The 25,504-nt window shown below is 37.9% G+C and overlaps 2 protein-coding genes and 1 long non-coding RNA gene across 3 annotated transcripts in view; all 3 read left to right on the top strand.

Moving 5' to 3' along the window:
- LOC128025903 (collagen alpha-6(VI) chain-like) overlaps positions 1-25,504 on the top strand; it is a 168,344-nt gene that overhangs the window by 82,496 nt on the left and 60,344 nt on the right. The window lies entirely within an intron of this gene.
- LOC128025911 (uncharacterized) lies at positions 12,392-13,740 on the top strand. The gene is made up of 3 exons (XR_008186284.1): positions 12,392-12,506; positions 13,042-13,509; positions 13,617-13,740. It is a non-coding gene; the product is annotated as an uncharacterized LOC128025911 (long non-coding RNA).
- The window catches only part of LOC128025902 (collagen alpha-6(VI) chain), a 100,588-nt gene continuing 97,364 nt past the window's right edge, over positions 22,281-25,504 (top strand). The window contains exon 1 of the mRNA XM_052612500.1: positions 22,281-22,293. The gene's annotated coding sequence lies outside the window, so the exon portion shown is untranslated. The remainder of the gene's footprint in view (positions 22,294-25,504) is intronic.

Here is a 25,504-nt window from a genome sequence, read left to right as displayed (position 1 = left end):
ATCTGAATTATTCAGAATCAATTTCGAGAAACATACATACATACATACATATACATATGTATATATAAATGCTGTTTAAAAATGAAATCTATGTTATCATGCTAAGGAGCTGACTGAAAGCTGGCGACAGTAGAGACAGGCTGCATGTTTTCAACAATTTTTCACCTGTATGAGAAAAACATACAGAGAATCACTTAAAGAGCCAGTAAGATAAAAATTCTAAGCTTCCTATCACTGTTTATAAGTCCTGTACAATAGGTTTAAATCCATCCAAGGTTAAAAAAAACATTGTCATTTTGTCAAAATATCATTTTAAAATTACCTCAATTCTCAGAGATCCCCAAACGGTTCGCGCAAAGCTGTTCAAAAGATTCAGTTTCCTTAAACCCCACCTTTTGGTAGCATACTGTGTTCTGATTGGTCAACTAACATAGTCAGGTTTGATTGGTTGTTCCGCACACAACTTCATGGTAAACAATGAGTTAGCATCTTTTTGGGGTGAATTATGTCTTATTCCTCTCATCGCGAAGCAAACAGTAAAATAAAAAAACTTGTACAGTCTCGCTGCTATTTCTTCTGTGTGGGTGTATTCAAGCCGCGCTTCAGTTTGAATCTGAATATCGCGTTCAGCGTGGGGGCGTGGTCACATTAGATATAATGAAGGGAGACTTGAAAAATGGGCATCGCGTTGTTTTCATATGGATTACTATATCACAGAATATCTGTTAGCAGCACTTGTTTAGTTTTAAAGAAGACATGTCAAGCTTTCTATAGATATCCCTCTCATGTCTCTTCGTTGAGTATTCACGGAGTTACACTTCATTTTAATGACGTGTTTGTAAATGAAGATCAGTGCAGAGAAAGGCTGCAGACAGCACACATACTGATAAGACACTCGGGAGAAAACAAACACATAACTTCATAATCATACTTCACGTTGTGATTCGGATATGCTTGTTGGTCTAAATAAAGTTGGTAATGAACCCTCTTTTATGGCTTTTAACGCTTTGAAAATCCCGCCTTGTACTCACCGAGATTAGAAAAGCAGTCATCAGTGAAATGTTGTGAACACAACAAAAGGAATTTGTTGTACTGCTCTGTTACTGTGGTAAAAATGAATTTTAGCCATTGGTTCTTCTGATCTTCATTCTTTGGCAGTGAAAATAAAACAAACTTGCCTTTACAATTAAAAACGCACTGTCTCCTCGACATGATGCTCTCACACCAACCAGAGCGCCTGTGTGTGTGTGTGTGTGTGGGGGTATCACATAGAGATGGGTAAAAGATTTGAAATCTATAACGACTCGTTTCAGCGATTCAGAGTCGACTCCTTACTTTAGAAGCCAATAACTTTATAAATCGTGTACTTTTTGGCTTAATTACTTTGCACATTGTTTACACTGATGGACAGCTACATCATACACTGTAATACAGGTAATTTTTGATTGCCCATCAGTGTGGCTCTTTAAGACACTTTGCTGTAGACCCATTCCACATAATAATATTCATTAAAACTGTATGTTAACACGTAGGGGCTTGCTGCATGAATCCGTAAGTAGTCTACAGTTTACAAATCCATGGGAATGGATTGCGAAAGTGTGCGTGCAGATTATGAATTTGTGGGTACAGATTCAAAAACCGAGGGTACGGTTTACAAAATTACTAATAACACGTTACTGCCCAACACTGGACAACACTCTTAGAAAAAAGGGTTCATTGGGGTTCTATATAGAACCATAGTGTTCGCGAACCCGCTCCGAACTCCCGAACTGACTCAAATGATTTGCGAACCCGCTACGAATTCCCGAACTGATTCAAATGATTCGTGATCCCGCTCCGAACTCCCTAACTGACTTAAATGATTTGCGAACCCGCTATGAATTCTCGAACTGATTCAAATGATCCACGAAGCCGCTCCAAACTCCCAAATTGACTCAAATGATTTGCGATCCCTCAATTGACTCAAATGATTCGAGAACCTCTAATTGACTCTAATGATTCCCGAACCTGCTCCAAACTTCCAAACTGACTCAAATGATTCGCGAACCCGCTCTGAACTCCCGAGCTGATTAAAATGATTCACGCTCCGAACTCCCAAACTGACTCAAATGATCCGCGAACCCGCTTTAAACTCCTGAACTGATTCAAATGATTTGCGAACCCGCTCAGAACTCCCAAACTGATTCAAATGATTTGCGATTACCAAACTGACTCAAATGATTCGCGAACCCACTCTGAAATCCCGAACTGACTCAAATGATTCACGCTCCGAACTCCCAAACTAACTCAAATGATTCGCGATCCCACTACGAGCTCCCGAACTGATTAAAATGATTCACGCTCCGAACTCCCGAACTGACTCAAATGATTTGCGAACCCACTTTGAACTCCAGAACTGACTCAAATGATTCGCGAACCCACTCCGAACTCCCGAACTGACTCAAATGATTCGCTAACCCGCTATGAACTCCCGAACTTACTTAATTTATTCGCAAACCACAAACTGACTAAAATTATTCGCCAACTTGCTCCAAACTTCCAAACTGACTTAAATGATTTGCGAACCAGCTACGAACTCCGGAACTGACTCAAATGATTTGCGATCCCACTCCGAACTCCCGAACTGACTTAAATGATTCGCGATCCCGCTCCTCCGAAATTGACTAAAATGATTCACAATCCCGCTCCGAACACACGAGAACTCTTTGACCACGGCTGCTGTGCTTCAAAAGCTCTTGCAGCAGCTCAACACTGGTTTTCTCTGAGGTGGTCGGATCACATCAGATTGTGGTTAATCTTGCAGATCATGACTTATATCTACTCTTCCTCTCCCTGCAGTTTGCTTGGTAATTGTTCAACAAAGTATTGATATTTGTGTAAATATTGTCATACTGACAGTTGTCTGAAGTTTTGGTTGATTCCATTACATATCTTTCTATCAAAGCTATCTGACATTATCAAGAAGAATTTGTTCTAAGAGAGTTTATCTCTGAGTTCTTGTCATATTTTATTACCAATTTCTAAACTATAACAAATAAACTGTGATAATGTTAGAAATGTTGTCTGAATATATTTTGGTTTGACTGTGTATTTAATTTTACAGTGAAGACTATGTCGTGCTATTTTAAATTAACAAAAACAAACTTAAAAAAATTTAAATTGTGTAAATAGCACAAATAAATAAATAGAACAAAATTAAACCATTTCAAACAGGGCCCACTGTACAACCTGCACCAGGGCCCCTCTAACACCAGCTACGGCCCTGGGTTAAGGTACCAAGACAGAGCAATGCACTGTGTGTACTGTAAGAAATAAAACAAGAAGGTATGTGGTTTAAAAGATGCCAAGTAAAATAAAAAGCATATCTGTATGCAATACAGTTTCATTATTGTTCATTATTATCCAGAGCGGCTTACTTTAAATAATTTGTGCGACCAAATCATGTTTTGCGCCAGTAACTGAAAAAGTTAGTAGCGCAAGTGCCACCAGTGGAAAAGGTTAGTGTAGTTCCCTGCCTTTACTTCAATCAAAAACTCAGTAGCCAATAAGAGCACGCCATTGCTAGCCCAGCCCCCACAAGAGATTTGTGCCACAATTGTGAGCAAAAACTTAGGAGTGTAAATGAAAACTCTGGACAGAGGAGAAAACAGCAAAACATGCAATGTATTAAAAACAAATTCAAATATTTTGCCAGCATTAGTTTTTTTTTTCAACATTTGCAAAGACATTTTATTTAGTTTCAATTTATATTTTCACAAGTTTCTTGAAAAATTACATTCTATTTAATTGGCATAGAGGTAATCCCACAGAAGTGACTAAAATTGAAAGTCAAACTGGCTGCTAGAGGCGGTCTCCAAAAGGGAGTCAGTCCCCATAGACTCTCAATGTTAAAATGCCCACCTTTACAGCAGAAAAATATATGTTTACAGCCTGGTTCAAAAAGTGTGTAATGAATTCAACCTTCGTAATCATCGGGAAGAAGGAGGCGGGAACCGGCAGACAATCGAATAACATTTTAATAATTCAAAATAAACACAAAACAGTGCACCAGCCCCTCACGGACGACCGGTGCGCATAAATAAAAAGCAAACAAAACTAAAAACCCAGGCCTGGTCCTCTCTCGTCCTTCATAGTCGTCGCTCCAGTTTTATATCCTTCCATCTCCTACGTGGGACTCGAGACCGATGGTGGGGCGCAGGTGTAGCTCATCTCCAATCACTACACCTGGCCTCACTCCTCGTTCCCACGTCTCTCGGCCCCGCCCCACTCGTCACAAAGTGGTTTTGGTCTAATATAGCTAATTTTGCCCTTCATGACAACTGTTCATTATCACCATCGATTTGCGCAGCTTGTCAGTTAACAATGGCTCTGTGTAGTAACAGCTGCTCTGTGAAATCACACACCTGATGGAATTTACCACTGATTAGAGTACCAGCTTTACTGACGAGATACGCATTAATCATCGGCCGATATATATCGTGCACCCCTAAACAAGTGAATTGTTCGATTGACGTTCAGGCAGTGTCCGCCGGAAATTAAACGGAAAGGAACTTCAGCACTGCAACGTTTAGCGTGTTAACTTTTCTGAAATATCTCACAGATCTTTAGGACTTCACACAGAATGACAAAGTATCATCTAGTGTTCGTTCTTTAATGAAGAGAAGACAAGGAGCTATATCGGAAGAGATGGGAAAACACGGCAAAGCAGTGATAGCAGCGGCGGGTAGGCAAAGCTGTGCTGTGAATGGGCCAGAATGGGCAGAATCTGATGAAACCGAGAGTGAAGATCATATGGAGTTTAATCAGGAAATGAATAGACAAATAGATAAACGGGGAGGCGCGACTGTAAAAGTGGGGTCAAAGAAATTTAAAAAGATGAGTATTTCTGATGAAATTAATGGTAATATGGAGGGGGATGATGCTGAGTTCAAGGTAATACTTAGATTTAGTGAAGAAAAGAATAGAGGGGTGATTTGGGGGATACCTGTGGATGTTAATATGGAGGAAATAAAAGCAAACTTGAAAGGAGGAAAATTGAAAAATGTAAGCAGATTACATAACTTTAAAAATGGGATAAGACAAGACAGGGAAAGTGTGCTACTGGAATTTGAAGATGAAATACTTCCAAACAAAGTAACATTAGGATACATGTCATATAATGTGAGGGAGTATGTCCCTAAACCTTTGAGAAGCTTTAGAAGTACAACTAAAATGCTGTAACTGCGGGGGGAATCACAGTGTGGCGTATGGAGGATGTGAAGTGATGAAGAGGCAGGTAGAGATCCAGCAGATTAGAGTACAAAATAAGATCTCGTATGCAGAGGCTGTTAAGATGGTAAACTACAGGGAGGAGAGAAAGTTAGACAAAACAAATGGAAAACTGAGCAATAATCATCAGGAGCAGACAAAAGATGGTCAGGTACTGATTGATTTAAAGAAGTTAATTATTTTCATCGCAGGAGTCATCAATGATACAACGGAAACAAAATCAAAAACGGAAAGGATACAAATAATAGTAAAGGCAGCTGTGAATCACCTAAACCTTACTGACTTGTCCTCGGAAGAGGTGAGGAATGAATTAAGTGCTCAGGCTAGTCAGGAGGTTTTTAACTGTTGGCTGACATAATGGTTCTTATACTACAATGGAATGCAAGATGTTTAGTGGCAAACGGGCAGGAATTTAAACATTTTATCAATTCATTACCAATGGCACCTGATGTATTATGTATACAAGAAACATGGTTGACACTAAATTTAGATTTTAGAATAAATAATTATATTAGTGTAAGAGGTGATAGGGAAAATGGTATAGGAGGTGGATGTGCTACATTTATCAAAAGGAATATTCCTTATCAAATTATCGCAAAAGGAAGGGAAGAAGAGTATATCATAATAAAAATATGGACTAATCAAGGACAGCTTTCTGTTATAAATTATTATAATCCGTGTAGAAAACTAGTTTTTGATAAATTATGTCAGATTGTGGGAAAAGTGGATAATCAGATTTTTTTATGTGGTGATTTTAATGCTCATAGTTCATTATGGGGAGGAGAAAAAAACTGATTTAAATGGACAAATAATAGAACAGTTATTGGAAGAAAATGAGATGGTGTGCCTTAATGATGGGAGGAAAACAAGAATAGATGTTCACACAGGCAAAGGTTCAGCACTTGATTTAACACTGGTGTCAAAAGAGGTGGCAGGTATTTGTGAATGGGAGATATGGGAGGATTCGACTATAGGTAGTGACCATTATCCTGTTTTATGTAAAATATATGTAGGAAGTGATGAGAGGGTAGAGGAAAGAGAGGCTTAATGGATATTTAATAAAGCTAAGTGGGAAAAATTTGAGTATTTATGCGAGGTGGAAAGTAGTGAAATAGATTTAAACCAAGATATAGATAAAATTGATGTTAAGTTTAGGGAAGTAGTTTTGAGAGCTGCTAAGTTATCTATTCCAAGAAGAAAAGGGAAAATGAATAGGAAAGCAGTTCCATGGTGGACAGAAGAATGTAGTAAAATCATTAAAGAAAGAAACAGGGCATTTAAGAGATTGAAGAGAACGCACAACTTTCAAAGATTAATGGAGTATAAAAAGGCTCAAGCACAAGTTAGGAAAATAGTGAAAAAGGCAAAAAGAAATAGTTGGAGAGAATATTGTAGTAGTATAGGTAGAACAACTCCATTGGGGGATGTGTGGGGAATGATGAGGAAAATGAGAGGAATTAGAAAAGATTGGCAGTATCCAGTTTTAAAATCAGGAGAAGTCATAGCTGTAACAAATGAGGAAAAAGCTGAAATAATAGTTAAGGCATTAGTGGAAATTTATAGTTCTAATAATTTGTCAGAGGCAAGTAAACGGGGGAGAGAAGAGACTAGAGATGCATATCCAGAAGCACTAAGAAGAAAGGAAAGTACAGAGGATGCTATGGATACTCCATTTACATTAAGAGAAATGAATCGTGCAATAGATAAGTCAAAAGTAACTGCCCCGGGAAAAGACCAGATATGCTATAGTATGTTAAAGCATTTAGGATTTTTAACTCAAATGAAACTTTTAGGATTATATAATAAGGTCTGGGTAGAAGGCAGATTACCTATAAATTGGAAAGAGGCGATTATTATACCTATAACAAAACCAGGTAAGGACCCTACAAATCCAGCAAACTATAGGCCTATTGCTCTCACATCGCATGTTGGGAAAATAATGGAAAGGATGATTGTAGAAAGAATGACTTTTTATGTAGAAAATAAGGGACTTTTATCTCTTTATCAGAGTGGTTTTCGGAAAGGACGGGGAACAATGGATCCTGTGGTTTGTTTGGAAACTGAAATTAGAAAAGCTCAAATAAATAAGGAGTCTGTTATGGCAGTTTTTTTAGATGTAGAAAAAGCGTATGATATGGTATGGAAAGAGGGATTAATGATTAAATTATATAAAATTGGTATTAAGGGAAGAACTTTTAATTGGATTAAAAGCTTTTTATATGAAAGGTACATTCAGGTTAAAATTGGTACTTCAGTGTCCAATAAATTTAGAGTTGAAAATGGGACTCCGCAGGGTAGTGTGATAAGCCCATTGCTTTTTTCTATCATGATAAATGATGTGTTTTGTAAAATAAAGTATAATATTGGGAAGTCATTGTTTGCTGATGATGCGGCCCTTTGGAAAAATGGCAAGAGTTTAACACTAATTCAAGAGAAAATGCAGGAAACTGTTAGAGTGATTGAAGAATGGTCTTATTCATGGGGTTTTAAATTTTCAGTAGAGAAGACAAAGATGATGGTTTTTACTCGGAAGAGGGTTAAGGATGCTAGGATTTTGATGTATGGAAGACAAATTGAGCAGGTAAATAGCTTTAGGTTTTTAGGGATAATATTTGACCCCAAATTAAACTGGACAGATCATGTAAGAAAAGTAGAGGAAAAATGCAAGAAGATTTTAAATATAATGAGGTGCTTAACTGGGTCAGAGTGGGGCGCTTGCCAAAGGGCATTGAGAGATTTATATATTGCTTTAATGAGACCAGTGATAGAATATGGAAGTGTAGTGTTTAGATCAGCGTCGAAAACATCAATAAAGAAACTAGAAGCTATTCAAAATCAAGCACTGAGAATCTGCTGTGGGGCTATAAGGACCTCTCCAGCTTGTGCAGTTCAAGTGGAGATGGGTGAGTTACCTCTAAATTTACGATTCAAGCAGTTGATGATGAATTTATTGGGCAAACCTAAAAGGGCACAATGAAAGAAGGTACCCAACAGTAAAGTATCTAAACCCATGTTGGGAAAGTACAAAGGGAAAGGTGGAATGTTTTGCTTGGACATCGGGAAAAATAGCAATTGAAATGGAGTTACAGGACAGAAAGTTCAGTCCTACTGTCCCTTATCTAATCACACCACCTTGGCTGTTTCCACCACTAATTGTTGATCTCCATTTTCAAGAGGAAATAAAAAGACATAAAGGGAAGGGCAACTGGGCAGAGATAGTGGATGACAGACTAAGGTCAGTATATAAATCTTTTTTAGCAGTATTCACAGATGGATCAAAGGATCCTAAGAGTGGTCTTACTGGTTTTGCGTTCACTATTCCAGAGTTGAAGATAAGTATTAAAGAAAGAACTTCCGATCATCTAACAGTGTTTACAGTTGAGTTGTTAGCTATTTTAACGGCATTGCAGTGGATAGAACAAAATAAAATTGGCAAGGTTGTGATATTTTCAGATAGTTTATCTTCATTGATGTCTCTACAGTCTTTATCATCTAATAACAGACTTGATTTTGTATATGAAATGTATGAAATTATGTTCAGACTTCAGCATATAAAAACAGAAATCATAATTATGTGGATTCCAGCTCATAGGGGGATTGAGGGGAATGAAGCTGCAGACGCGTTGGCTAAGCAAGCTCTGAATCACGATAGAATTATGGAAGTAGCATTTAGTAAAGCTGAAAGTAAAGCAAAAATAAGGAATAATATTATGAAGGAATGGCAGAAACAATGGGATGAAGGGAAGAAGGGACGTCATTTATATAATATTAAACAAGTGGTAGGAAGAATGAAATCAATAGGTAGACATACAAGAGAACATATAATTATTTCAAGGTTGCGATTGGGGCATACTGGGTTGAATAAAACAATGCATTTATTGAAAAAACATCCATCAGGTATGTGTGAGTGTGGAATGGAAGAAGAAACCGCAGAACATGTGATTAGCCAATGTGTCAAATATGAAAATCAAAGAATAAAATTAAGAGATGAATTAAAGAAATATGGAGTGAATACATTAAATCTTAAAAACCTATTTAAAGTTGGAGATCAGATATAAAAAGCTTTGTGTATTTATTTGAAAGAAACTGGTCTAATTAAAAGAATTTAAGTCCTTGTGGATCATTGTAATAATTTAATCATTGGTTTCCTTAATGTTATATAGGTAGTTAATAATAATAATAATAATAATTATTATTATTATTATTTTTTTAATTATTATTATTATTATTATTTTTTTCTTCTCCTGAAGTATAAGTTTCTGGTCCACACTCCAGCACAGTAGGGGACGGATATGCATCTTAAACGTTAGTTGCCACCCGCCTTTATAAATACAAGAAGAAGAAGAAGAAGAAGAAGAAGTGAATTGTTCATTGTTTGTTCATGTTAATTAATACATTAACTAGTGTTTACCAATGACACCTTATTGTAAAATGTTACCTATTAAATTTACCTTCATGTGTAATGTTCTGCCTGGTTTCACCACTGGATGGCGTACTTTCAACCCCAGATCACCTCTTTATTAGAGACTTGTAGCACACCTGTATTGATTCTTTGCTAATTGCACACCCTATTTAAATGCCTCACTGACTATTGTTCTTGTTCAGTCCTAAAGTCTTTTTGAGTTTGATGCTGCCAAGGATTTTTGGTTAGAGAATTAGCTGTCTTCTGTTGAGTGTTGCTTTGGATTTCTCTCTTGTCTGACATTTAAGGACAGAGTTTTTGTTTTGTTTTGAGTAAAGATCTTTAGGAGTCAGACTCTGAGCCTCTTGGTTATTTCCTCTGCATTTGGGATACCTGCTTCAGTGGAGTAGTGGTTAGTGCCAAGGTTATACACAATACATACCTGAGTTCGATCCCCATCTGGATCATAACAGTAGGACTGAACCCTGGATACAAGCCCAGCAGAGGAGAACCAACCTTTATCAAATGCAGAGCGCATCCTTGCTGCTGTTTCAAGCCAGGCAGCCACCATGGAACGACATGAACAAGTACTTGCACAACAAGAGGTGGCAGTTTCAAAGCTGGGTCAGGCAATCACGGAAATCCTACATCATCTTCAGTCTCTTTCAAACCCACAGCAGGAGGCTGAGTCTCAACCCCAGGTCCCACCAGCACCTCCTATCACTGCAGTGCAAGGTTCAGATGTCCACCTTCCTCATCCTGAAAGGTATGATGGAAGCCCCGGCAGATGTAAGGGCTTCCTCACCCAGTGCTCTTTGAACTTTGAATTGCAGCCTAATAGATTCCCAACAGCACGTAGTAAAGTGGCTTATATTATTACTCTTTTATCTGGGAAAGCCCTTGCCTGGGCAACTGCCTTGTGGGAGCAGTCTCCACAACCAGTAGTTTGTTCAGATTACAGGCGCTTTATGGAGGAGATGAGGCGAGTGTTTGATCATCCTGTGTGTGGACGTGAGGCTGCTAGCCGCCTACTTCAGTTGACCCAGGGTTCTCAAAGTGTTGCTGAACTAGCTGTGGAATTTCGAACTCTAGCTATGGAGAGTGGCTGGAACCAAGAGGCACTTACTGTGGCATTCACTCGGGCGCTGGCTGATGATATTAAGGACGAATTGGCAGCCCGGGACCCTGTGACAGACCTAGAATCCCTGATTGATATGGCCATTAGACTGGACAATCGCCTTAGAGAGAGGCGTAGAGAGCGCACTGAAACTTCTAGAAATGTCCCCAGTCAAAGATCCTTGGCACCCCTCATGACTCCTGACCTCCCTGCCACGTATGTAACATGCACTGAGGAACCAATGCAGTTGGGCCGGTCACGGCTCACCCGTTCCGAGCGGGACCGCAGGATGAAAGAGAGGTGCTGCCTGTATTGTGGTGAGTCTGGCCATTTTCGAGCTTCCTGCCCAATTCTCTCGGGAAAAGCCAACTCTCGTCCAGGGAAGGGAGGACTGTGACGAGAAAAGCAACCTCTCCCCACTCAATTTCTTCTGGGGCTCTCTTGAATACTCATCTTTTATGGAAAGATCAGTTACATCCTCTAAAGGCATTCATAGACTCTGGGGCAGCTGGTAACTTTATGGATTTGGAAGTCGCCAAACGTCTTAAAGTACCTCTCACCAACCTTGATGACCCCCTGACTATCACTGCACTGGATGGGAGGCCTCTGGGGTCTGGACAGGTGAGTCTGCGCTCTATTCCTTTATATCTCCGGATTGGGGGTCACCTAGAAACTATACAGTTTTATGTAATCAAGTCACCCGAATTCCCTTTAATCCTGGGGTTCCCTTGGCTAGTCCTTCATAATCCCCAGATAGACTGGCCCTCCAGTAACATTCTCAAATGGGGGCCTGACTGTGATAAGTGTCTCTCTGCCTCATCTCTTGGAATTTCTGTTTCTCCCGAGTTACTTCAGGCTACCCCCAGCCGGTTAATGTCTGCTCTACAGTTACCAAGGACTTCTCCAGAGTTTTCATGTGTTCCCCTAGACTATGCAGACCTGTTAGAGGTATTCAGTAAAAAGAAGGCTTTGTCTTTGCCACCTCACAGACCGTACGATTGTTCCATAGACTTGTTGCCTGGTACGTGCCCCCCTAGAGGAAGATTGTTTTCCCTTTCGGCACTAGAGAGAAAGGCCATGGAGGATTACATACAGGAGTCTCTGGCATCTGGCTTTATTCGCTCTTCAACATCACCAGCTGGAGCTGGTTTCTTTTTTGTTGCTAAGAAGGATGGTGGTCTCCGACCTTGTATAGATTACAGGGGCCTTAATAAGATTACCATAAAGAACCGTTATCCTCTTCCATTGATGTCTACTGCCTTTGAGTTACTCCAGGGGGCTACTATATTTACTAAACTGGACCTTCGCAACGCATATCATCTGGTCCGCATCCGTACTGGTGATGAATGGAAGACTGCTTTTAATACACCCACTGGCCATTATGAGTATCAAGTTATGCCTTTTGGTTTGGTAAATGCTCCTGCGGTATTTCAGACATTGATTAATGATGTGCTAAGAGACATGCTAAACAGATTTGTATTTGTATACTTGGATGACATTCTTATCTTTTCCAAGAACCCACAGGAACACGTGCAGCATGTTCGCCTGGTCCTTCAGCAACTCCTGAGAAACCATCTCTTTGTCAAACTGGAGAAGAGTGAGTTTCATGTTCAAAAGGTTTCCTTTTTGGGTTTCATTGTGTCTAAAGGTCATATCCAGATGGACCCTGCAAAGACCCAAGCAGTTAGAGATTGGCCTCAGCCCACCTCCGCCAAGCAGGTACAACGTTTTCTTGGCTTTTCCAATTTCTATCGAAAGTTCATTCGAAATTTCAGTGCAATTGCTGCTCCACTTACGGCTCTAACTAAGAAGAGTGTTAAGGGTTTTCAGTGGACAGATGAGGCTGAAAAGGCTTTCTGCAAACTTAAAGACCGATTCACCTCAGCACCCATACTTACCATTCCAGACCCTGAGTTACCCTTCATAGTGGAGGTGGACGCTTCAGAGATAGGAGTAGGAGCTGTACTTTCCCAGCGAGCCATAAAAGACAACAGGTTACATCCATGTGCTTTCTTTTCACACAAGCTCTCATCTGCGGAAAGAAATTATGATATTGGTAACAGGGAGTTGTTAGCTGTCAAACTAGCACTGGAGGAATGGAGGCACTGGTTGGAGGGAGCCAAACACTGCTTTGTAGTATGGACCGATCACAAGAATCTAGCCTATATCCAAGAAGCCAAGAGACTTAACTCTCGCCAGGCCCGATGGGCTTTATTCTTTAACCGCTTTGATTTTGTTCTCTCCTATCGACCAGGATCAAAGAATCAAAAGCCTGATGCTCTTTCCAGGCAGTTTGACCCACCCAACATGACCTCAAGCCCTGTAAAGATCATTCCCCCCTCCAAGATTGTGGCACCAGTCAGATGGGGAATAGAGTCCATCGTCAGAGAGGCACAGCAGCAGGAGGCTGACCCAGGTAATGGACCTCCAGGCCGTCTATTTGTACCTAAAGCAGTGCGGTCTGATGTTTTGCAGTGGGGACACTCCTCATCAATTACATGCCACCCAGGATCTAGTAGGACCCTAGAGTTCATTGGCAGACGTTTCTGGTGGCCTAGGATGGCTGAAGACATCAGAGCCTATGTGGCTGCCTGCTCAATTTGTGCTCAGCATAAGGATTCCAGATCCCGCCCACAAGGTCTCCTGCTACCCCTCCCTGTTCCTGCTCGGCCATGGTCACATATTTCTATGGACTTTGTAACTGGCCTACCACCTTCACAAGGTAACAAAGTGATCCTGGTAGTGGTGGATAGATTTTCAAAGGCTTGCCACCTTGTACCACTCCCAAAACTTCCTTCAGCTCCACAAACTGCTGAGATTGTTTTGCAGCATGTGTTTAGGTTGCATGGTTTTCCCCAAGATGTTGTATCAGACCGTGGTCCCCAGTTTGCTTCCAGGTTCTGGAAGGCCTTCTGCCAGCTGATTGGAGCTACAGCCAGTCTGTCATCAGGGTTTCATCCCCAGTCTAATGGACAGACTGAACGAACTAATCAACAAATTGAGACAACTTTGAGATGCCTGGTCTCATCCAACCCAACGTCCTGGAGTAAACACCTAATTTGGGCGGAATTCGCACACAATACTCTTCGCCATTCCTCAACGGGTATGTCACCTTTTGAGTGTCAATATGGGTTTCAACCTCCTCTGTTTTCTGAGCAGGAGTCTGAGGTTGGAGTCCCAGCTGCCCAACATCTGGTTCAACGCTGTCGCAGGGTATGGAGGAGGGCCCGGGCTGCGCTTCTTAAGACTTCACGGCTACAACAGCAACGGGCCAACCGTCGGCGCAGACCAGCACCAATTCTGCGTCCAGGGCAGAAAGTCTGGCTTTCAAGCAAGGACCTTCCCCTCAAAGTGGAGTCAAAAAAATTGGCTCCAAGGTTCATAGGACCATTCAAGGTTATAAGGAAAGTAAATCCTGTTTCCTACCGTCTTCTGCTACCCAAGTCCTTACGTGTTCATCCCACCTTTCATGTTTCACGTTTAAAGCCTGTTAAATACAGCCCTCTGTTTCCTGCCACCAGGCCACCCCCAGCACCATGCATCATCGATGGCCAGCCGGCATACACTGTCCGGCGGCTACTGGACTCTCGGCTGGTTCGTGGAAGACGTCAATACCTTGTGGACTGGGAGGGATTTGGGCCAGAGGAGCGGTCTTGGGTCCCTGCTCGCCACATACTGGACAAGAGTCTTATTAAGGACTTCATTCGGCTCCACCCGACCCCAGCTGTTGGGAACGTCAGGAGCCGTTCCTAAAAGAGGGGGTTCTGTAATGTTCTGCCTGGTTTCACCACTGGATGGCGTACTTTCAACCCCAGATCACCTCTTTATTAGAGACTTGTAGCACACCTGTATTGATTCTTTGCTAATTGCACACCCTATTTAAATGCCTCACTGACTATTGTTCTTGTTCAGTCCTAAAGTCTTTTTGAGTTTGATGCTGCCAAGGATTTTTGGTTAGAGAATTAGCTGTCTTCTGTTGAGTGTTGCTTTGGATTTCTCTCTTGTCTGACATTTAAGGACAGAGTTTTTGTTTTGTTTTGAGTAAAGATCTTTAGGAGTCAGACTCTGAGCCTCTTGGTTATTTCCTCTGCATTTGGGATACCTGCTTCAGTGGAGTAGTGGTTAGTGCCAAGGTTATACACAATACATACCTGAGTTCGATCCCCATCTGGATCATAACATCATGTGACTTCATATGACATTTTAGGGACATTGTCAGTGTGAAGAAATTCAGAAAATAGGCCCACTTCATGTGGCTAGATAGTTCTTTAACTCCTTAACATGTATTAAGTACTGTAAAAAGTATAAGTGTCTGTTTCTTTTCATCTCTCTGTCTGTCTCCTCTCAACTATCTGTGTTTTCTCTGATAGGCTGTATTGCCAAGTGTAATTTTTTTCAATTGAAAATACTTCAAACTTTCAAGCTATGCCAATCTAACATAAATTTTGGCTTGACAAACTTTATTAATTTAGTTGAAGTTAATGCTGGTTATAAATTAAATATCTAGGTACTCTACAGACAAAGCAAATAACACTTTCTAACACCATCCTATAATATATAAAATATTTTCCTTCTATGGCTCTTCTACCTTTCTTCAAAATTATTTAATATTGCTTTAATATTGTTTGTTGTTTTATGTAAATTAGGTGCCATGAACTGGAGTGCATTTTCTGCACATACAACCAGGGTTTCCGTGTGCCAGGTGCCATGTTCTCTGACCCAGTGCCTACAGTGCAGTGAGATATTTAAAGACTGCTCACCTGGGTATGTGGGGAATGGCTGGAGGGGAGTCCTGCATGGGTTTTATTCATTCAAAAAATCTGAATGGCTACTGCTCAGCTGATTGTTTTATCAGTGATGGAGATGAATTGCAGAACGAGTAGATTATTATTATTTTTTCCTGTGTAATGTCAATAGTCTTAATCTATAGTTGTATATACAGTAAAATTATATTTTCTGTTTTGCTCTTTGAAATAATAAGAAAAGATCACTGTTATCAGTTTAGTTTTTTAGGAGGTACCATGCATAAAATGGGAAGCAGACACTGAAAATATCCTGTAGGCTATGTAGTCAGTTGAACTTGAAACTACTTTATTGGCTTAAATATCTCAGAAGCAGAATTGCCAAAGCAAAAGAAAAATGGCCAAAATTAGAGTTAATAAATAAATAAACAACAACCATGGCAGAGGAAAAAGTTAAATAAGAAAGGCAGTGGCTATTTGCAAGTGCAAATAGCTATATATTATATTTACACTGTTAAAATAGCAGAATTTTCTGCTATTTATACTTCTTATTGCAAATAGTCGCAATTATCTGCAGCTCAGGACTGTAGTACATCATAAAACAGTATGTAAATTATCATTTTCATTCAAATTGTTAAATGGATGCTACCTTATTGGGACAATAAAGCCCTTATTTCCTTAATTTTGATTGAAAATAAATTATTTTCAGGTGTGATCTGAGATTTGAAAAGGGAGAAAAAACTTAGTCTAAAAGCAGATTCAAAGCTGGGTCGATCCCATCAAATTGTGAACAACACGCGTTTTACCATCTACACCACTAGAGCAGACAACTGTTCTTTATATGTTTTAATGTTGACTAGCTTAAGAAATATATGAAGTGCCATTAAAGTCTATTATTACAGCATACACAGTGAAGTAAAGTGCAACAGAATGTTAATATATTGTAAATTGTAAACTCCATATAATTTTACCTCAGATGAAACATGGGTTACAATTTTCCCTTGTTTTTTTCCATCTTAATGTTCTTTATTACTTTAACATTTTATTAGAGTACTATTCTGTTAAGTATGCGCATGCATTTTAACGACGTGTCACGTCATGCACGACGCAAACAACTAACGTCATCGTGCAATGCAAATTACAAATGCATGTGCTGTCACCATGCTCCTTTGCATGCATTATAGACATACCTTATGTCACTTTTCGCATGCACGGTAAACACATACCTGTAATAGGTACGTGATGTCAATGCACTACAGTCTGCACCAAGGGGTGAAACCTTTGCAGGTGTTTTGAGTTGATAAGCTGATTGCCATGTCACCATATTCTAAGTTGTTACGATAGTGAATTGGTGTTTTTTTTTTTTTTTCTAATGTGAGCCAAAATCATCACAATTAAAAGAAACAAAACTTGTATGCATTGAATTTATTTAATACACGAGTTTCACAATTTGAGTTGAATTACTGAAATAAATTAACTTTTTCACAATATTCTAATTTATTGAGATGCACCTGTATCTGTATGTACTGAGAAAACTCAATGCCCTGTTAATCCACACATGATCTCTCCTTATTACACATTAAAAACCAGCACTGGGACTAACCATCAACTTGACCCATTCATGTTCTGCAACTGAGCAGTAAAGTCTAATTCTGGCTTCTGGAATACTCTAAACTTCTTTGGAAAACAGAAAAGACTGAAGGACATATGATCAGCAGGCATCTCAGCTTTGTTGAACTGAGGAAATCAGTCTCATTTAGTCTGAAACTTCCAGATAAATTTCTTCAGAACTTCTCAGTGACCATAATTTTAAACATATGTTGTTTTGGGGGGGTTTATGTGATTCCTCCGCTGCAAATGGTTTCACGACCAGTATCAAAACACAGACAAATCAAAACAAATTACAGTCGTAAGTCTTGTCACCTTTCATTGTCAGTTGTGCTTATTCCTGTTACCTGTTTTCAATCTAGCAACACATGTGAGCATCTGAGGAAGAGCCGGCGGGAGAAACAACTCTCTCCATTATTTAGAATTTCAAATACAGTACCCATTTTATCCATTAGCTGTCAATATTATATACTGCCCCTTCAAAGGCCTTCTTTATTTTACTAGAAAGCGTGACAGCTGACAGCCTCACAATACGACAACACTTAAACTTGTATGTGAGAAACTTTTGTGATGAGACAAAATAAAGCATTAGGTTGAAAAGTAAATATCCAAAATGTGGGGGAGTATGTCCCACAGGGAGCTGCACCAATTAAATTGTAAAAGAATGTTAGCTTTACTTGTTTAAAAATATATATATTGGCCACTGGACCATCCTAACTCGATAAATTTGTGATTTCTTTGGAAAAGAGAGTAGAGAGTTTAACAGCTGTAAGCTCTCAGTAGCTCAGTTTGTGTGCCTGGAACTTCCTGAGAAATTTCTTTGGAAAAAGAGCAACACAATACTGTATGTGTGAACGGGCAAAAGAGGTGAAATTGGAGTACCATACTGAATGTGTTTTGTTTATATGTAGGAACTTCTAATTTCTCTCAAATTAAGCTCTTTTATCAGATGAAGAAATTGTGATTTTTAATCAGTCCTTGATGAGTTTTTAATCATGAAACTGCATCATTTCATAAGAACAATGGTATATAGATATTAGAACATCTGCTGTATTTGATTCCCATTCAGAATGGCCCTAAACGACACACACAAAATAAAATACAATGAACTGTGGTAAGTTTACATGTTGGCCCTGTCTATGTAAATCTGCTATGTAAATTCAGCCAAATTTTTATTTTTGGGTCAACTATTCATTTACTTCTTAACGAAACACAACATGTCAAGTAATAAAATGCCTATTGAGATTCCTCTGGTTTATGAAATCGTTCAAGATTGTAGAATATGTGTCAGAAACAGTGGTTCACAACTGGTTTTTCTTTACAAAACTAAACAAAAATCTCCTTAAACTAAAATATCGAATTGACCCTTTCAGAATTAAATTGGTGACCCACCCCTTAAGAAATAACAATATAAATAATATTGTATAAAAGCATAATGTATAATGAAAAAAATTAGCCAAGTTTTTTTGAACCAACACTGTACACATCCACGCAGGACATCTGAACCTGAGCTAAGTGAATAAAATAATGAATAAAGCAGGCAGTGATGTCGAAGATGGTGTTAATCTTCTGCGGAGGTGAGGTTAAGTCACACTATTAAGACATAAAATGGCACATTCAACAATCTGTCTGTCACAGCCGTTAACCCATGTGTCCATGAGAGCCACCAGAGGGCACTCTTCCCAGATGATTGCCTTTTGTTTTGGACTACAATTCTCATTAAACTTTGCCAGACTATCATGCCTCATCATTTCCAGATGTGTGTAATTTAACCAGTTTAGCCCACCTTAATATATACCATGTGGACTCAGCCTTGTTTGATGAAGTACTGTTTTGTTACTCTTGTTTATTTTATGGCCTAATGGTTAAAGGGGTGGGTTTCGGGTTCGATTTTCAGGTCCGGCAGGAATTTGTAGGTGGGCGGAGTGAATTAACAGGGCTCTCTTCCACCCACAATACCACGATTGAGGTGAGACCCTTGAGCAAGGCACTGAACCCCCAACTGCTCCCAATATAGCTGCTCACTCCTCCAGGTGTGTGTTCACGGTGTGTGTGCACGCATTTGGATGGGTTAAATGCAGAGCACAAATTCTGTGTATGGGTCACCATACTTTGGCACACGTCAGTTTAAAATCTGTTTTTACGAGAGAGTTTTGAGCTGTAAAACTTACAGGATGTTTTTATAGTGCTATGATATTTTCTTTGTCAAAAGATCAAGGGCATTTTTATTTCTCTGTTCATGATCCCTTTAATGGTGTAGTCAGTGTGGATTCAGCATAAAAAAATAAATAAAACAAGTATCTGTTCCAGATACAGTTACAGAAATGCTGTTTGCAGATGGATTGAGTTATCAACTTTACTGTTGCTGCCACTGCTGCCGCCATGTTGTAAAGCCACTTTGTGTTTACTTGCGAAAGCACAGATACTTTGTTTGGCCTTTCAAAATAGGACATGACTAAAAATGTGTGGTTAAAGGGGTTATATGATGCTTTTTTTAAGTTAATTATTTTGTGTATTTTGAGTATTTGGTGTTACAAAATATTGGCATGCTTTAATGTTCAAATAACACATTATTTTTCAAATACTGTACATTATTGTAGGCCCCGCCTCTCTCAAACTCGTTGTTTTCTATAAAGTCCCTCCTTCCGTCAAGCACAGTCTGCTCTGATTGGCTAGCTGACCCAATGCATTGTGATTGGCTGAACACCGCAAGCACTGTAACGCCCCTTTCCATAAGCGTCAGCTTCATCTTTCAAAATAAATGTAAAGACAGTAGTAATTTCCTTAGTTTTACCATTAGTTAAAGCCCGAAAGGGGAACAGAGTTATGTGACAGACACAGTGATGAAGCTCGTATGTTTTTGCAGTACACAAGCCACGGTTAAAACTGTGATGTGACTCTCTCACTCACACAAAATGCAAAACTCCTCATTTGAACATTCAATAGAAAATGCTTAAACTAATAACAAAACATACTTACAGTAGCTGATTCAGAAGCACCAAATTGTCGTAGCAAAGTCAGAATGACCTCCTCTCCTAGGTTCACCATTGTCCATAAAATGCATTGCAGTTCTGTTGTAAGTAATCTTAAAGATTACAAAATGCATCTACTTTCTGAAGGCCAAATAAAGTACTTTTGCTTTTGTCTAGATACACACAGCATCTCCCTGACATAACTGCTTCAACTGCATGACCATTTAGGCAGCATTACGCAAATATTTCCACGCAGTGATGTAGATGTGGAGCATGTTTGAACGAGCCATTTCAGAAGGGTGTGGCGGAGTCTTAACTTTGATAAGGAATATCTCTTTGGTTTATCTATGCACAATCACCTTGTAACACTCCAAATAGAAAGGAAAACTTGACTTTGCATCATATGACCCCTTTAAGTTGTATTTACAACACTGTTCCAAAACAGTTCAACCCAAATATTCAGATGTGTGCAGCACATTTTATTTTATGTAATTTTTACTGTTTCCTGATCCTGGGAGAGTGTACTACAAGGCCGGCTGTACTAAATCACAGTTTGAACATATGTTTACATAAGTAAAGGAGTTGCCACTGATGATTCAATGTGAGTTTTGAGCAGTGTAGAGTAGAGCTTGTTGTTTGTCATTTCTCTGATCACAAATGCAGACAGGATTTTCTATTTAAGTGGCACGATATGCAACGCTTGAGATATTCAGCCAATCACAACGCACTGGATAGCTGGCCAATCAGAGCACACCTCGCTTTTCAGAACGATGAGCTTTTAAAAATCATTGTGTTTCAGAAATCAGGGCATAGAGGAGAAACAATAAAGTACAGTATGTGGAAAATAATATATATATATACAATATATATATATATATATATTTTTTTTTTTTTACCTTAAACAGCATAAATACATTTCATTACAACAAATACACAAATTAATGTTCATTTTAGCAACATCATATGACCCCTTGTCTTCACATAATGGTGGCCAAAATATTTTTTTTTTAAGGATTTGCAAGAAGTCACTCATTCTCACCAAAGCTGCACTTATTTGATCAAAAATACAGTAAAAAAAACAGAATATTGTGAAATATTATAGTTTAAAATAACTTTTCTATTTTAATATATTTTAAAATGTTATTTATTTCTTTGTTCTGCATCATTACTCCAGTCTTCAGTGCAACATGATTCTTTGGAAATCATCAAAATATGTCAATTTGCTGCTCAGTTATTACTGATGCTCAGTTCTCAATGGTTTTAATTATTATCAACACCAAGTTTGAGGTCATTGAGGGCAACGTTGCAGAGAGCCAGTATGAATGGCAATACATTTTCAGCGAATAGCGACTTAAAGGCAGCCTGTGTCTTACAGCTATCAAATGAGTTCAGTAGATCTGCAAATTTAGAAAAAAAGCATATGGGAGATTTTTTTAGTGCTTATTCCATAGAGAGAGAGAGAGAAACAATGTTTGAAATGACATTAGGTTAAGAAATTGACAGAATTTACATTTTTAGTGAACTAAATTATTTTTTATCTAAGAACGTAGGGAAACAACAAACACAAAGCTGTAAACATCTCCAATAATCCAAAAGTGGAATATGAACACATTTCATTCAAGCTTTGTAATGTGAAGCTAAATAAATTAAAAATATATAATCCACGTGCGGGTCTGTATGTACATGTTTACTTAAAAAAGTTTCTCCTTAAAAGGAAATTACGATGTTGAGGAGTGGCTTGATAGGTTTTTGTGTACCGTTTCAGATGTTCAGTTTCTTATCCACAGTCTCGGTTTAGACTCATCTCATTCGTGCCTGGGCTCTGTGTAAGTTCACCTCTTTACTCTATTTCTATATTTAGATAGTTTTCAGAGCTGTTTGCATTGAGGTAATTGGAATATAAACCATGCAAAAGCATTATAATATTATAATGTATTGTGTTTTTAATCTGAAATTTTAAGAAAATAAATTTACCATTAGCTTGCAGAGATGTTTTTAAGTAATAATTTCCAGAAAAGGTGACTGACTTTTCCAGGTGTGTTTTATATACAAAAACTATTAAAGCAATCTTAAGCATAGGTTTTATTCACATAATTTATTCAAGTGCCCTTTTCTGTTTCTGATTTTTAGTTTCTCATCCAGTGTCTTCGGTTTAAATTCATCTCATCCGTGCCTGGGCTCTGTGTAAGTTCACCTCTTTACTCTCTTCCTATATTTAGATCATTTTCAGAGCTGTTTGCGTTTGCACTGAGGCAATTGGAGTATACTCCATGAAAAAGCATGATGATATTATTATGCGTAGTGTTTTTTTTATTTTATTTTTTTTATAAAAAATTAGCTTGAAGAGATGTTTATAAGAGCTACTTCTCAGAAAAGATTATTGACTTTTCCAGGTGTGTTATTATAAACAAAAATTATTAAAGCAATCTTAAGCATAGATTTTTTTTCACACATTTTATTGAAGTACCTGTTTCTAGATTCAGATATATCATTTTATTTAAATAGGACTGTCATGGTATTTAGTTAATGAATGTTTAGGCTCCACTTTGAGTTTGGATTGTCATAATGGTGCAAAATATCATTTGGAATGCACTTGCCAGAGGGAGCGAGGTAATTTCATCATTAACTTCAGCTGGTATGTTCCCTTGACAACGAAGCACGGTGTCTTCGCTTATGGACACAGGTATAAAATAATATACATTTTACATTTAAAAAAGTTTATATATATATATTCGAGTTCACATACAAAGTATGTAAAATAGGCTAATTAAATTTGTCTATTTTAATGTAAGACAAAATATTTTTCGTCATTGATAGAAATATGATGTAAGAAGGTAGTGCAAGCAAGTTTAGTTTGAAAAAAGTTTAAAAGTAAATAAGACATAAATTGACAATATTTGAAAAAATAATAATAATTATTATTTGCAACAACTGATGGAGGGCTGAATGCAGGTTTGCAGGCGCAGAATTGTCAATGTAACACTTGGTCAGTCATTCCCTTCGCCAAGGGAGGTTATATAATGACAAACGCTTTTATGAGACAGCAATGCCAAAGAACACACTTCAAGGGCTCTGCCTTCGAAGGGGGGAGGGTATAGGGATTCTCATTTCCTTTTGGAATTCTTTTGCAAATATGGCTACATCCTTCTGAAAGTTACAAAAAAAATGTATAAGTAAATGTATTGAACCAAAAATTTTAAAGACAAGTAATTTCCTGGCAAATAAAAGTGTTATATAGTCCACTGAATCAAACTCAAACTTAAAGTTGGCAGCAGTCGAAGCACTTAAGGAAAAAATTGCTGGGTGGGTCAATATCACTGTAGGGTGCCTTTTGGTGTCCTGAACATAAATAACTCATTTGCCATGATAACTCAACATACAAATGGCTATGAAAGGTATGTTATATTAGGCTAAGTTTTTTTTATTCATAACAGAAGCATTACTTGGCTCTTTAAATTCATTTTCAATAATTTCTTTAGTTTTGTATGAGAGGATGTATGTTGTTTTGCTATGTCCCAGGCACTGCTCATTAAATTCGAATGAGAGTAAAATAGTCGAATAGTAATAAAAATAATAATAATTGTTTTCCTATTAATATTTTGTTAAATAAGATATTACTCAAATTGAGTGTATTGATCATTTTGTAATAAAAACAATATTTTTATTTAATAAAAAAGAAGAGTTTGTCCATGTCCTTTGAATGGTTGTCCACCCTGTCGTATTGCGGAATCTGTCCCTTTAAGAAGAGGCCTTCACCATTAGTGACATCATCACAACAGATTTTTTTTATATCTTCAGTGGCGGGAATTTCAACTGCTGAGATGAGTAGCAGCTGACTTTTCAACTGACAAATTTTCTTCATATAAGTTTGCTTACTTGTTTTGCCAAAGCTTAACATGTCCACCCTGTCGCCATAAAATATACAGGAAGTGATTAAAATACAATATTTTAAAAATATGTAAGTTTAAATATACAAATTGTTTTCAACAACCAGACTAACTATTTAGCTAGCCACAGTTTGTTGTAAGCTAATATGCTAATTGAAGCTCAAAATGTCCACCCTGTCATTGTTACAAAATGTCCACCCTGTCGGCCACTTAGACTCGATGGGGTGGACATACACATGACAGGGTGGACATAGCATTCATTTGTAGTTAATATGGCAATTTATAGAAATGTTATATTACATTTTATAGAAACATCTGCTGTAGATAATAGTTGTAATAATAATAAAAAAATATCAATGTGATTGAGAATGTAATTATATATATATTTTTTTTAAGTTGAATAAATGTTTCATTGTCATATTTTGTCATGCTTTTTGTGTTCTGCTTTATGTGTCCACTCCGTCGTGGGCTCGTCCACCCTGTCATCTTGGTATTTTTAAATTATATTTAAAATAATAATGTAATCATACCTATATAATCCATTGTGCTAGGTGTGGGGTCAATAACATGCAAACAAAAAACTGCGTCCAAATGTTCAAATATTTCTCCAAATAAGAAAAAATACATGTGCGAATTGTATGAATTTCTTTAAAAAAAACATTGTTTACACAAAATCTTTTATGTATTTATAATTTGAAAGCAAACAAATAACCCTGTTTAGGAAAGGGACATCATACCTTTCAGAAAGTATAATTTGTATCTTAATAGTGCAATGAAAACATATTTAACTGTAATTTATATGTCCACGACAGGGTGGACATATCTATGCTTTATGCTCTAAAAAATGGCCCATAATAATAATTTAAAAAAAAACATTGTGGGAGCTCAGATAATATATTTATTATAGTATTTGAGTGTCTACTATTATGACATGACATAAAGTGAATGGTAAATTAAAATCAAAATGTGTGAGTATTGTGAGGGTTGAAAGGCACCCTAAGGTGATACTGACCCGGGTGACTTAGCATAAAAGAGGACAATGGTACAAGAGGAATACCATATAATTGTTTTAATTGTGAAAATATAGCAGAAGTAGCACCGACATTTAAAAAAAAATTACTTGTGATAAGGCTTCATAAACAATCAGGTCTTCTCTTTAAGTTTTCATTTAGTGATGGGTGAAATTTGCTAGAATAAGAGCAGGATAAATAACACGCGTGTCTAAGAGCTGACAAAAGCTATGAAAAGAATGACACTTTATCTCACAGAATATGACGCAGCCTGCAGAAGTACAGTATGAAGGTAAAACAGTAGCAAAACTCAAGAGCTTGTTGATCTGAATGTGAGAACTTGTCATATTAACATTAGTATTTGTAAGTTAACATTTTTACTCACAGCTCTGATGTGAAAAGCTGAATTTTCACACACTGACAATTATCAAAACACCTGTGTTTTAAATTGGAAAATTAATAGTTACAAATGTGTAGAATGATATTCACATAAAGAAA

The sequence above is a fragment of the Carassius gibelio genome, chromosome A13 (assembly GCF_023724105.1).
Source record: "Carassius gibelio isolate Cgi1373 ecotype wild population from Czech Republic chromosome A13, carGib1.2-hapl.c, whole genome shotgun sequence".
In the NCBI taxonomy this organism is placed as follows: Eukaryota; Metazoa; Chordata; class Actinopteri; order Cypriniformes; family Cyprinidae; genus Carassius; species Carassius gibelio.
The sequence above is the reverse complement of the archived record's forward strand: the minus strand, read 5'-3'. Positions and strand labels throughout refer to the sequence as shown.